Genomic DNA, 11,842 nt, shown 5'->3' on the forward strand with positions numbered 1-11,842 from the left:
CATCGCTCACCTACATTTCACGATCTCCGGCTTTATGCCAAGGTTTTTCGAACTCTTTTCACACTAATGCCCTCGCGAATTTTTAAATTATTTCTGATTTTAAGTAATGAGGGCCTTACTTAATCTTAAGTATGGGGGAGGGGGAAATTCTCTCGGATATGCAATACAACTTGGCTTATTGTCGCATTTTATGAAAAATTTTAAATTTTAGAACCAAAAGTATTAGCGAAAAAGCCAAGTGTGGGGGATGTCACTAATCTTTTCGAATTATTATCACAAATTTTTGCAAAGTTAAAATGACTAAAGTACTTTTGGCTTGGAAATAAAAGAACTAAAAATCACTAAACGAAAAGGATGAATAACGACACACTTGCTAACTTATGTTAGAAGATGTAGTCCAGAACAGCTGTAGGTTGACGAAAAAACTTGAAAAGTCATCTCTATCATTGGCTGTAAATCCACCTCACCTCAGCATCAAACAGGGTTTTTGGTGGTCAGACTTATACTAACCATGAGATGGATCTGTCTCGTACAATGGAGGGGCACATTGCAAATTAGCTTTTAAGACTAATGAATCTAATCCCCAGATGGATGATCTCCGTAAAGATCAACCGCATCTATGTTTGACCGCGGTCAACATACATATACCATAACAAATTGAGGAGTGCAAACTCATGGTTCACCGATGATATTTGGACATGATATAAGTTTCTTCTAAAACTTATGCTATTTTATGAACTATATTGTGTAAAACCATTTTTTTGGGCATTCGGTTAAGAGTTTCATGATACTACAATCATGGGGGCGGATAGCTTGCTAATCGCCGACTGAGACTTCGGTTTTCAGTTACCCTCGACCGGAATTTGAGGTTAAAACCGGAAAACGTGTTTAGTTTAAAAACTAACATTGACATTTTCAAAATCTTAAAACGTTTTCTCAAAGATCCAATTTTCCCTAACGATCCAAACTTTTAAAAAGAACTTTCACCAAAGTTCGTCTCTCCCAAATAAATCCAAATGTGTGCGTGTGTTCCATAAATTGTGTGTGTACCTAAATGAGTGTGTATTCCATTTGTGTTTTATGAGTTTCATATAGCGTGAGTTTGTGTGTGTTTTGCGTGATTCGTGTGATTTGTGTAAATTGTACCTCAAATAATGCATGTGATTCATTGATGTTTGTGTTTTGTATATGAATGATTAGAACAAGACTTGCTTGAGGACAAGCAAGAGTTAAGTATGGGGGATTTTGATATTACTCAAATTAGTTATATCTTTAGTCGTAATATCGCGTCCTATTGTTATTTATTTCATATGTAAACATAGTAATTCCGTTTGTATTTCATAGTATTGTAATATAGTCTAGAATCATTGTAAACTTGAAGAAATATGAAGATATTGTATGGTAACAGCTCAGAGATCGAAAACGAGACGAGAAACCTAAAGACAGAAGAGTGCGCTCAGCGCACATTGCATAATTTTGATCAGAGGATTTTTTGGCCAAAACAAAAGTGTGCCAAGCGCACTTTTTGATGGTGCGCGTCGCGCACAGTGGTGCGCTCAGCGCACCCATACGCGCACTTTTGACAGAAAAGCAGATTTGAACGTGCGTAGTCGAGCTGTAAAGTATAAAGTGAAGTAGGTGAGAGTGCGCTCAGCGCACCCTTACTGTGCGCGCCGCGCACAGTGCTTTTTCACCAACTTTTTAGCTTATTTAATTCCATTTCCAGTTTCATTTGAGGGGTACCAGTTTACTTTCTGCTCAGAGACGAAAACATACGATTCAAAGCAGTTCTTGGGCTTATCAAAGTGCATCTAAGCACTCAAATCATCGAAGAATCCAAGATCATTCAAGAGCTTCATCCAAGATTACTCCTAAAAGGTTAATCTTGTATTTACATTGAATTCTATCTTTGTTATTGTTATGTTTAAGTTTTCAAGCATGATTGTTGGCTAGTCCATTTTATGTTCATCTAGATAAATAAGTGAGATGTTGAATGTTTACTATTGATTGATTGTAATTATGCACGATAGTTTGATGTTTGAATACAAGAACCATTCTTGTTAAGTTTAATCCTTTCGATTCAACTAGTTGATATGTTCATTTGATTAAGAAACATCATCTTGTTAAGTTAATGTATTGATTTACACCTAGTGACATGTGTTTATCCGTCTTTTACCAAAAGGGATAAGTTGAGTTCAAATGGTTAATTTACATAAGAATGTAAGAACGACTCTTGTAGATACTTTGGAATAGCTTAATTAGTATGTGTAATTGTCTAGGAGAATGACCAATTCCTTAGAATCTATTACACACACTTTCAACTACCTAGTTACATCAATTAACATGTGTTAGTGATTTGGCTTATCTAGTGACGTTTATAGGGATCTTATTATAACACTTAGTTAATTGTTTGGGTTAGGTGAATTGAGCATTTTACCGGACCAAGGGAATGAACTAAGTTAAATCTTTAGTTGATATAGGAGTGGATCATGTACAACACACCATTGACTTGATCATTCTTCAAGTCTTCAAACTAGTTGATTACAAATAGGAGGTCTTAGATGTCAAGAACATCACTTGCGTCGTGTAATCCCGTTTGAGTGTTTGCGCAAGACTATTCTTGGTGAACCAATTAATTAGTTCTCGTGCATAACCAATCAATCCAATCTTAATCCTAAATAACATTCAACATTAAGGGTAAAAAGTCTAGATGAGCATATTTCTTTAATTTGAATTCAAAACTATCTTTCTGTTTTCATAAACTAAAAATACTAAAAATATTGTCTTTTTAATCTTATTCATCACTTGATTCGCCTATCGTAAAAGGGCAAACCAAAATATATCTTGCACTTGTAATTTTCTTAAATAATCACAATTTAGTCTATAATCCTAATTTGATTTAGATACTGTCCTTAGAACGATACACGGATTTTACCATTTACTATACTACTACACGATCGGGTACACTGCCCGTTAGTGTGTAGCAATCTCTAATCGGTATTTTTCCATACTATTTCATACGATAATTCATATACCACGTTTTGCACATCAAAGATTCACTACCGAAGAAATGGAAAATGGTATGGAACGTATACGGAACAGAGGACGGGATCGAGACATCATCGCAAGAGAAATAAGGGATCGAGATATGCACAACCAACTTACCGAGGATTTAGTCGAGCATATTTAGAACCAACCACCCACTTTTCGCATTGCGAATTGATTTTTTTATTGAATCTATGTAATCGTTAATTTATGTATTTTTAAATTCTTATGAAAAAATAATTATGTATTTTTTATTTAATATGTAATTTATTTTATTTTGTTGTATTTATTTACCATTTTAATTCATTTGAAAAAAATACAAAACTGGTGGACCCTACTGTATTTGACACTACCATTTGACATTTGGGGTTATTGGAGGGTCAAAATCTGACACTGTCATGTCACAGGCAAATGCACTTTTTGAGCCAAAAAGTATAAATATGCATATGATGTCACATGCAGGGTTGCAACTAGTCTATAGTCAAATTCTTTATGGTGGTTATTAAAATGAAAATATCTTTAAAGTATAATAACAACATCACTAAGGACGGCCGTTAATAAAAAATCTACATCAAATAACTGAAGGTAAATTGAGTAGTTAATGAGATTTAAGTTAATTCTTTTTAAATATATATATATATATATATATATATATATATATATATATATATATATGCTTGCCTTTCATATATATATATATATATATATATATATATATATATATATATATATATATATATATATATATATATATATATATATATATATATATGGACAGGATCAATGGGGAAATAACCAATCGGGAGGAAGCGGGGGGAAGCAAATTTTTTTTTTTCGTTTTTTTGGAATTTTTTTTTCCGGCATCAAGATCACACGAAAATATGAACATTGTAACAACCCAAACCAATAACCAACCGAATATGCAAAAGAATAATTTTTTTTAGTTAGAAGGGTGCGCCACGCGCACCACCTCGGGGTGCGCGGCGCGCACAGGCCCAATTCAGTTCTGTCCGGTTTTGTCAATTTTCAAATAAAGATCTCCCACTTCCCGACATATTTAGACGAAACGCTTTTCAAAACATGTTCTAATATGTAAAACTAACATGTTTCAATGATAAAACAAGTTTTATGAACCGGGCCCACATATGGCCGAAATACGAGTTTCGTACAAAATATAAGTTTCAACCGAATTAGTTTAAATTCCAAACGACACTAGAGCATGATGTTTGGGGGTTAAACTACCCAACTCTCGGTCAAACTTCTAAAGCTAACACATCCGAAAGCGTCCCCTATCAAAACAAGCGGGATCTCTAATCCAATTGTACGTCCTTACCCTTGTCAACGCCCGAGCCTATAAAAAGGTAAACAACGAGAGGGTAAGCAAAACGCTTAGTGAATGCAATAATTATATATACACATATATAAGCTACTTACTTGCAAACACTTACACAATACCGCATACAAGCTAGCAATTCGACAACTATGCAAACATTATGCATATACCAATATCCGCAATCATAATAAGCTAGCGATTCCAAAAGCATATAGTTCACAATTAAATATGCTAGTACAAAAATTCACACAACCATGGTTAACCAATCGTACAAAGGAATGGTACTCGAATTTCCCATCGATGTTCATAACAACCGTTAGCGTACAACAACATATATCACTAACCCTTGGCGGAACGACAACACATATCCGTTCATAAGCTGTTAGTGTACAACGACATATATCACTAACTAGGGCAACACATATCCGTTCATAAAAGTCGTTAGTGTATAACAACATATATCACTAAATCGGACAACACATATCCGTTCTTAGAAACCGTTAGTGTACAACAACATATATCACTAACTAGGACAACACATATCCGTCCCTACAAATAAATACATTATATACATACATGTATACTTATTCCACTCACCTTAACACCAAGATGATGCTTATGCACTTCCGAAAGCTTCAAAGCAAAGTACCTAATATAATAAGTACTTCAATCAACACACAAACTAGTTGGATTAAATACCAACAATTCACTTATGTTCATTTAATGACTTAAATGCATTAAATGCCCCATTATCGCCAAAACCGTCCCATTAAGGTCATGACCATCATAAATCACTCAAAGCTAATGATTAAGATCCAACAACACTAACTAATACACAATAAGGGTATTTCATACCCATATTTCCCAACTAGGTCAATCATTAACATCTTGACCATTTTAAAACTAACACACCCATTTTGAGTCATCTTCAAACCCAAACAACATCCATTTGCTAAATAACTAGGTGTGCTAGTAATTAACTAACCAATTAAGACACATAAACACATTTATCATTTCAAAACCCTAGGTTAGTCAACTTTGAGTCCTCATGACTCAATTTTACCCAAGAACACCCAAAATCACCAAATATGGGTTTTATGTTCATCACTAACTCAAACCCTAACCCTTAAACAAATTAAAATAAGGAAATCAAGATTAGAGCATACCACCACAATCACAACGTAGCTAGTGATTAGATGAACAACTTTAATGCACGCGCCTTGATCCGAAATCAACTTCTTCCTCTTGGATTTGAGCTTTCTCACTCAAGAGCTCTTCTCTCTCTAGAATTTAAGTGGAATGGATAAAGGTAGGTGTTAATGGAGTTATGACACTCCACAAACAGATCTGGTGGCCTTTAACTCGTTCCCAAGTGAATTTACCAAATAGCCTTTCCAAAATATATCATTAAAAGAAACAGAATCCGGCTACAGTAAGGGTGCGCGACGCGCTCCCATACGTGTGCGTGGCGCGCACAACGTGCTGGACAGTTTCTGATTTCTGTTTAATTACACAATGTCACCCACACTTCATGTATCCTATTTACATCTCTGTACAATAAATATTAGGGTATTACAACTCTCCCCCACTTGAATCGGAGCGCGTCCTCGGGATCCAAGTCGCATGACAAGAGGGAAGATAAACTAACACGAACTCTTCGGGCTCCCATGTAAATTTGGAACCTTTACTACGGCGCCATTGAACTTTAAAAGTTCTCACCTCTTTATTTCTTAACTTTTTGACCTTCTCATCGAGTAAAGCAATCGGCTCCTCAATATACTCTAACTTATTGTTTAGCTCAATCTCGTCTAAAGGCACCCATGATGAATCATCCGCAAGACATTTACGAAGATGGAAAACATGAAATGTATTATGGATCCCTGCAAGCTCTTCGGGTAATTCCAAACGATACGCAACTTCACCAACACGAGCTAAAATTTTAAATGGCACAATAAACCGAGGAACTAACTTTCCCCGTTTTCGAAACCGAATAATACCTTTCCATGGCGAAACTTTAAGCATCACCATGTCACCTTCTTGGAATTCGATCAATCGCCTACGTTTGTCGGCATATGACTTTTGTCTATCTTGCGCCTTTTTCAAATGAGCCCGAATCATATCAATCTTGCTATTCGTCTCTAAAACCAAATCGGTACTCCCGATTTCCTTTTGTCCCACTTCACCCCAACAAATTGGAGTTCGACACCTTCGCCCATAAAGCATCTCATAAGGTGGCATACCGATACTATTATGATAACTATTATTGTACGAGAATTCCACCAAAGGTAAGTGCTCATCCCAACTACCACCGAAATCAATAATACACGCCTGTAACATATCCTCCAATGTTTGGTTCGTACGTTCGGTTTGATTGTCCGTTTGAGGATGGTACGCCGTGCTCATATTCACTCTTGTACCCATATCTTCATGAAACTTTTCCCAAAACCGAGATGTAAAACGGGTATCTCGATCCGAAATAATAGATATAGGAACTCCATGCCTCGATATCACCTCCTTGATAAAATAACTTAGCCAATGTCTCTGACGATATCGCTTCCCGAATGGGAATAAACAAAGCACTTTTCGTCAATCGATCAACTATCACCCAAATCGAATCAAATTGGGTTCTCGCCGTCTTTGGTAATTTTGTAATGAAATCCATGGTAATGTGCTCCCATTTCCACTTCGGGATTTCTAACGGTTGTAACTTACCATACGGCTTTTGGTGTTCGGCTTTAACTTGCAAACACGTGACGCAATGCTCGACATACTTAACAACATCACGTTTCATGCCCGGCCACCAATACTCCTTCCTCAAATCAAGATACATTTTCGTCGCGCCCGGATGAATGGAATACTTTGACTTATGTGCTTCATCAAGTAGCACTCTTCGATAATCCCCCATCTTAGGCACCCACACTCTTACTTGAAAGGACAACAAACCAAGCGGGCCTGAAGTAATAAACTCCAATTGCCCTATAATTCGTTCTTCGTGTTTGTTGTGAATGTAAGCTTCTATTTGAATCACACCAAGTTTTTAAAGAAAATCGTTAGTAATAATCATACGTAACAATCCCAATCGTAACGCCGGGTGATGACTCTTTCGACTTAACGCATCCGCCACCACATTCGCCTTGCCCGGATAATAAAGTATTTCACAATCATAATCTTTTACCACATCCATCCACCTACGTTGGCGATAATTCAAATCTCGTTGGTTAAAGAGATGTTTCAAACTCTTATGATCCGAATAAATCGTACTCTTAACACCATACAAGTAGTGGCGCCAAATTTTTAACGCACGAAGCAACGCCGCTAATTCAAGATCATGAGTCGGGTATCTCTTTTCGTGTTCCTTTAATTGTCGAGAGGCGTAAGCGATGACTTTACCCCTTAGCATTAGAAGACACCCGAGCCCATTTAGAGAAGCATCACAATAAACAGTCATGTCTTCCACACCTTCCGGCAACACTAACACCGGAGCTTGACACAACTTTTCTTTTAACAATTGAAAAGCAATTTCTTGCTCGTTCTCCCAATTAAATCTCGTGTTCTTTCTCGTCAACTTCGTCAATGGGGAAGCAATCTTAGAAAAGTCTTGGATAAATCGACGATAATAACCGGTCAATCCGAGAAAACTTCGAATTTCCGTAGGCGTAGTCGGTCGTCCCCAACTCTTCACCGTCTCTATCTTCCCCGGATCTACTTGAATACCATCCTTGTTCACAATATGGCCAAGGAATTGAACTTCCCTTAGCCAAAATTCACATTTGGAGAATTTTGCATACAACTTCTCCTTCTGCAACGTCTTTAACACACCACGCAAATGATGTTCGTGTTCCTTCATACTCTTCGAATAAACAAGTATGTCGTCAATGAACACAATTACCGACTTGTCCAACATAGGTTGGCACACTCGGTTCATAAGATCCATGAATGCCGCTGGTGCTTTTGTAAGACCAAAAGGCATAACTACGAATTCAAAATGCCCATAACGCGTTCGAAAAGCCGTTTTCTCAATATCCTCCTCACGGACCCGCATTTGGTGATAGCCGGACCGTAGGTCGATTTTAGAGAAATACGTTGCACCTTGGAGTTGGTCAAACAAATCATCAATCCTAGGCAATGGATAATGATTCTTGATCGTCACTTAGTTCAACTCCCGATAATCGATGCACATCCGCATACTACCAGCCTTCTTCTTCACGAATAAAACCGGAGCACCCCATGGAGAAGCACTCGGTCGAATAAAACCCTTTTCAAGCAACTCTTGGGTTTGATTTAACAACTCTTGCATTTCCGTTGGTGCTAAACGATAAGGAGTTTTAGCAATGGGGGTCTCCCCCGGAACCAACTCAATGCGAAATTCAACTTGTCTTTCCGCTGGAACACCCGGTAACTCATCCGGAAAAACGTCTTCAAATTCATTTACCACTGGAATTTCACAAATGGGTGGTGGCTCATCACGAGTATCAACAACATGGGCAAGAAAAGCCATGCCACCACTAACAAGGAAACGACGTGCCCGTACAAAAGTGCATATCGGCACAAGTCTTCTTCGCTTATCGCCATGAATAATTAACTCTCCCCTACTTGGGGTCTTCACACGAATAGATTTTTCATGGCATGCAATATCGGCTCTATAATGATCGAGCTAATCCATACCAACGACAATATCAAAATCACCCGAAGTCATCGGAATGAGATCGATTTCATAAGTTTCGGTACCAAACATAACATTACAATTTTTACAAACATCAACCCTAGCACCGTTTTACCATTCGCTATTTCGACTTCTACCGGATGACTTAACTTAGCTAGTGGTTTATTTAACTTAGGCACAAACCGAGGCGACACAAAGGACAAATTAGCACCACTATCAAAAAGTATCTGTGCCGGATTAGAGTTAACCATGAAAGTACCTGAGACGACTTCATTGGATTGCTTGGCCTCATCATTGGTCATTAAGTAATTACGTCCCCTAGCTGGACCCGCCACCTTCTCTAACTTCTTAACATGGTCATTATTCAAATCGGGACATTCCGGCCTCTTGTGCCCTTCTTTACTACAATTATAACAAGTGAGTTTGGTTGTAGATGATAATTTCGGGCAATCACGAGAGATGTGACCTTTGTGCCCACAATTGTAGCAAGTGACCACGTGACCACCAGAATTTCCCCTCTTCACACTACCAACGCTTTCGGAGCCCTTCTTGCTATTCTTGTTTGAAAAGTTCGAATGACTCGAACCCTCAAACTTTCTTTTGCCGAAAGTAAAGCCACTCTTTCTCAAAATGAGCGCCTCAAAACCCTTTGCCATGTTGAACAATTCATCAAAGCTTTTTACCACACTTACACAAATATTTTCTTGATAGTTATCGTTCAAGATTCGGTAAAAATCTTCTTTCAACATTTTATCATTCCCGACATACTCCGGGAAAAATTGGGTCTTTGACAAGAAAACGGATTTGAGAGTGTTCAAATCCATCGACCCTTACCTCAAGGAACACAACTCGTCCTTGAGTCTAGTAAGATCGGCCGAAGTTCAGTATTCGTCGAAAAACTCCTTCTTGAATTCATCCCAAGTGAATTCCATGCATTGTTCATTGCCATAAAGTTGGATCTTCGCGTCCCACCACAATTTAGCATCACCTCTTAACATGCTACAACCGTACCTCGTCTTTTTATGGAGGGGACATTCACATGTACGAAAAGCCCCCTCCATATCGGAGATCCAACGGGCACTCTTAAGTGGGTCCCGTTCACCATCAAAGGTGGGAGGTTGAGAGTCCTTGAAATTCTTATAATAGAAGTCCCGTCTCCCCACATTATCCCCTTGTAGAACAAGCTTAACTTGTTCCCTAACTACACTAACTAGTTGCTCGTCGATCTTATCTAGAAACATCTTCTTAACGTCTTTGAGAAACTCCGGTTTTTGACGTTTAAAGATGGCCTCAACCTTGGCAGTAAACTAGGCGTCCTCACTCGTACCTCCATTATCATTTTCGGGTCCATTTCTCGTCTTCATTCTATAAAAAGAAATAGGTTAAACGACGAAACGAAAGGACTTAACACGTATGTATATATATCTATATACCACACTACCCTATCTTGCTCAACAATCGTCGTACATTGCTTGTTTGACACGATTTGAACCCGTAACAATGGTAGCTAATCATTGTTACGCGTGCACGTCGCATTACTTGTTAGTACAACGTCCATCTCGCTTGATGATTGCGAAACACAACACAAAACAATTAGCGCATAGTTAGTTCACCCAAACCTAGGCACTAACAAATTCCAGGTCCGACCCGTCTCCTACAAGTCCCGCATAAAGCGCATACACAATAAAGTCTAAGTCTAGACAACTATCTCAAGTCGCCTAAATCCCTTAGACCATGCTCTGATACCACTTGTAACAACCCAAACAAATAACCAACCGAATATGCAAAAGAAATATTTTTTTTTAGTCAGAAGGGTGCGCCACGCTCACCACCTCAGGGTGCGCGGCGCGCACAGGCCCAATTCAGTTCTGTCCGATTTTGTCAATTTTCAAATAAAGATCTCCCACTTTCCGACATATTTAGACGAAACGCTTTTCACAACATGTTCTAATATGTAAAACTAACATGTTTCAATGATAAAAAAAGTTTTACGAACCGGGCCCACATATGGCCGAAATACGAGTTTCGTACAAAATATAAGTTTCAACCGAATTAGTTTAAATTACAAACGACACTAGAGCATGATGTTTAGGAGTTAAACTACCCAATTCTCGGTCAAACTTCAAAATCTAACACATCCGAAAGCGTCCCCTATCAAAACAAGTGGGATCTCTAATCCAATCGTACGCCCTTACACTTGTCAACGCCCTAGCCTATAAAAAGGTAAACAACGAGAGGGTAAGCAAAACGCTTAGTGAATGCAATAATTATACATACACATATATAACCTACTTACTTGCAAACACTTACACAATACCGCATACAAGCTAGCAATTCGACAACTATGCAAACATTATGCATATACCAATATCCGCAATCATAATAAGCTAGCAATTCCAAAAGCATATAGTTCACAATTAAATATGCTAGTACAAAAATTCAAACAACCATGGTTAACCAATCATACAAAGGAATGGTACTCGAATTTTCCATCGGTGTTCATAACAACTGTTAGCGTACAACAACATATATCACTAACCCTTGGCGGAATGACAACACATATCCGTTCATAAAGCCATTAGTGTACAACGATATATATCACTAACTAGGACAACACATATCCGTTCATAAAATTCGTTAGTGTACAACAACATATATCACTAACTCGGACAACACATATCCGTTCTTAGAAACCGTTAGTGTACAACAACATATATCACTAACTAGGATAACACATATCCGTCCCTATAAATAAATACATTATATACATACATGTATACGTATTCCACTCACCTTAACAC

This window comes from Rutidosis leptorrhynchoides, chromosome 4 (assembly GCF_046630445.1).
Source record: "Rutidosis leptorrhynchoides isolate AG116_Rl617_1_P2 chromosome 4, CSIRO_AGI_Rlap_v1, whole genome shotgun sequence".
Classification (NCBI taxonomy): Eukaryota; Viridiplantae; Streptophyta; class Magnoliopsida; order Asterales; family Asteraceae; genus Rutidosis; species Rutidosis leptorrhynchoides.